We start from the raw sequence: 4,153 nt of genomic DNA, 5'->3' as shown, positions 1-4,153 counted from the left end.
CGGTGCTCCCCCAGCAGTTTGGGATGAGTTTGCTGAGGCTTTTATTAGCCATTTTCTGCCTCCGGAGCTACGGCGGGCCAAGGCTGACAGGTTTTGGTTGCTAAGATAGAGAGGCCGCAGTGTCCGAGAGTACAGTTTGGAGTTTGACTCGTTGGCCCGATATGCACCTGCTGTGGTAGCTACTATGACGGATAGGATGCACCGGTATATTATGGGGTTAGACGATTATCTGGTCGACAGTTGTTTGGTGTTGGCCGGTCAGACCGGTATGGATATTGCACGTATGCAGGCACATTCCCAGGGTATGGAGGACCGGCATAAGGGGCGTCAGCCCGATAGGAGTCAGGATGAGAGCCGGCCCAAGAGGGCTAGATCGACTGGGTATTCTGGAGAGTTTCGGAGTATGCAGCCTCAGCCGCAGCAGCAGTTCAGCAGACATCCTTCCCAGCCGGCACCGAGCACACCTCTACAGTTTTCAGGCAGGGGGTTTGATAGCCCAGGGCATTCAGGGATAGGCCAGAGCTCCAGGATTTCGGGTTCACGGGCGGACAGAGGTTCTGGCCAGTCGAGGCCACCCATGCCTCAATGTTCTTATTGCGGGAGGCACCACCCTGGAGAGTGCTATCGTGTTACAGGTGCCTGCTTTGCGTGCGGCCGTCAGGGCCATACTGTGAGAGAGTGTCCGTATAAGGGCGGCCTGGGTGGTATGGCTCAGCCTACGGGGTCAGCTGTTGGTTCATCATCTTCATCTGTGGCTATGCGCCCCACGGGGCAAGGTACACCGACACCAGCAGGCCGCGGTAGAGGCCGTGGCGGAGCTCCCAGTTCCAGTGGCCCTTCGCATCGCATCTTTGCCTTGACTAGTCAACCGGGACCCGGAGGCGCCACCAGACGCTAATGCAGGTATATTATCGATCTTTTCTCGAAACATATATGCATTGACAGGTTTAGGCTCTATTTTGTGGTATATTTTCCCTCCTAATTACTGATAGAATCTGGATAAGATTCGAAGCAATAGGATCGTGAGTACGGATAAAAAGGTGAATGTTTGGGAATAAAAGGGAAAGCGAGTACGCAAAGGGGCACGGTAATGGTAACGTTTGAGGAAACATTTTGAAGGAGGTAAGGAGACCTCCCCGAAGTATCGTGATACCCCATAAGGTCAGTTAAACATTCGAGGACGAATGTTCTAAAGGGGGGGGGGGGATGTTACGCCCCGTACTTTCGCATATTCGGAACATTCGACATAATCATGATTTGTAAGAAACAAGGTCATGTGTTGATTTGAATTTATATATGTGTGTTCTTCATGAGAAATATTGGTGGAGATACGGAGGAAGGCTAAGGGCAAAATTGGAATTTGGAAATTAGTTTTGGGATCTACAAATCAAGAATTATAGCCAATTGGGCTCACAAAATAAGAAATAAAATGAGGCCCATTTTTTAGAGGGGTGGCCGGCCAACTATGGCCCAAGCCCATGGACCCAATTAATTTCCATGTGATAATTATAATAAGAAGGGCATTAAGTAGTCTTGAAACTTATAGAAAGTTCAAGAAAAGAAGAGAAAAACAAAAGAAACAAGAGCAAAGAGATAGAGAGGGTTTCGGCCATGTCCATGATTTTCACCCCTCAAAAATCTTGTTCCAAAAATTGTTGTCTTGTGATTTTCCTACTAAATTAAGTGTCCTCTACAACTTGGTGTAGTTGTTTTGGAAGAAGGAACACTTGGTACCTCAAGTTGATCATATACTCAAGTGAAGAATATTGGAGAGGAAGGTAAGAATTCATTCCTTTTTATTATGTTATGAAGGTTTGTTTGTGTTGTGGTATGTGGAAATGAGTTGAAAGTATAGAAAAATGGAAGTTTCCAAAGTGGGTAAGTGATATAGTGTGTGGCCGTGTGTATATATATGTTGAATACCTATGGTGAGTTGAATTTATGTTGTATTCTAGTTGTGTGTAGGGTGGAATTCATATTGAGAATGAAAGTTGAATAAATTTGAGTGAAGTGTAAAAAGAGCATTTGGCCGTGTGGTGTCTCTTAAAGGAATGGGAATGAATCGATTTTGTTTAACATGTTAGTTGTGTTTTTGTGATGCTTGCTATGTAAATAAGGCAAAATGGTTTAAGTCGGCATTAAAATGGAATGAAGAAGAAGATGTCATCTTAGTATGATTTTATGATAGTATGGAAATGAAGTTGTTAAGATGCAAATTGTGATGATTGTTGTTGTTGTTGTTGTTGTTGGGTTGTTGTTGAATTATTTTGGCCGAGTAGAATTCTCGGGGTGACGTATTTATAGGGGAGGTGCTGCCGAAATTTCGGTAGACAAGTACTAATTCAAGATTGGATGCCAAAAGCCTTATAGTAACATTTGGTAAATGTGATCATTTGTAGGTTTCGGACGAAACGAGATTTGAGGTTTGGCGAGCGTAAAAGGCAAGAAAGGTATGTAAAGCTCCACCTTTTCTTCTCTTGGCATGTCCTAGATGTATTAGGTTTGAATATGGACCTCGGGGACTACTCTACTCTTCGGAATCCGCGTCTAAATTTGCCCTTTTTCCATTTAGTGGAATTGAACTAATTCTGTTGTAAATGCTTAGGAAAGTTGTCTAAATACCTAGAACTTGTGTAAATAAAGTCCAATTACATTAAAACCCTCATAAGCGACTCCATAAAGTTTATTATACATAATTTGTGTCCGCCACCTCGGCTGACCCGAGGCGGGCCCCACTATTCCCGCTTTGTCCTTTATGGTACTATTGTCTTATTTTCAAGTAATATAAAATGAAATGTTTTAACTAATCCTCTAGCTATTAAATAAAAATGGTTTTAAATATCCTATTAAGTCCTACAAACTGTTCTGGAACTTGGAAACGGTCTCAGAAAAATTATGTCTCCGCAACCCGTTATGACATCCGAAATATGCTTACTATGATTTTGTCCGATTTCATCATTTCGATTTGTCATTCGATATGCCTCATTGAGTCTCTGGGAATATATGATATTTTTATTGCATTTAGTTTCTCACTACTCCGTTCGTGGATGCCTCAATGTTTCCCGCACTGAGCCCGGGCCAGGATTTGTTATCAAGCGTATTCTACTGCATTGTTCGCCGCGCCTCGATGTGAGGGGGCAGGTATGACATGTACATGGGTCCGGAGTATGATGTGCGATGTACAACTATGTTCTGATGTTGGCAATATGATATGATATGATATGGCCATCTGATATGTTATGATATGTTACGGAGCTATCCCCTACTCTGAAGTATGATGTGTTGTGGCGCCAGTTACGGGGTGGCGCCACGCTCTGTTCACCGAGTCCCGTATTGGGGCCGGATTTGGCATATGTTTCTGCTTACATTATTTATGTTTCGTAAGTATGCATTTTGATATTCTGGACTTTGCACTCATTTTCTGTACTTTCTATTCCGGTTATGATTTTGTTTACTGTACTTCATGCTTTACATACTCAGTACATATTCCGTACTGACCCCCTTTCCTCGGGGGCTGCGTTTCATGCCGTGCAGGTACAGATACCCGTTTCAGAGATCCGCCCGCTTAGGATATCTGCTCTACTATTTTGGGGTGCTCCTTTGTCCGGAGCCACATTTTAGTATAGACTTCTCTATCACATATGTATTTGTTTATTCAGGGGTATGACGGGGCCCTGTCCCGTCTTATGATTCTGTTATTATTGTTCGTAGAGGTCTGTGGACACATATGTGGGTTGTGTATATGTTCTGAGAAATATGTATTTTGTGATGGCCTCAACGGCTTCTGTGCGCTACCTCTGCTTATGTACGATAGTTTGCGATTCCGTTTGGCTTTTATATATGTGTATTTAGTTTACATGTTGGTTTGGGATTATCGGGTACGTAAGGTGTCCTGCTCGGGCACGAGTCGCGGCCTACGGGGTTGGGTCGTGACAAATTCTACTACATATGCAATCAACAAATCAAATTCTAATTCAAGTAAATCATAACCTACCTTAGATGCAGAACTGGAACAATGCAAGCTACTCTGCAAGAGCTTTCCCCTTTGGTAATACTTCAGAATGCTCAAAGTCTAGCAATATAATGCTAAGTAAGAAATAGACCTTCAAATCAAGTAAGAACAACAATTGGGGAAGAAGACACAATTAGTTCT

Source organism: Lycium barbarum, chromosome 4, assembly GCF_019175385.1.
Source record: "Lycium barbarum isolate Lr01 chromosome 4, ASM1917538v2, whole genome shotgun sequence".
Lineage (NCBI taxonomy): Eukaryota > Viridiplantae > Streptophyta > Magnoliopsida > Solanales > Solanaceae > Lycium > Lycium barbarum.
This window is presented reverse-complemented; position numbering follows the sequence as displayed.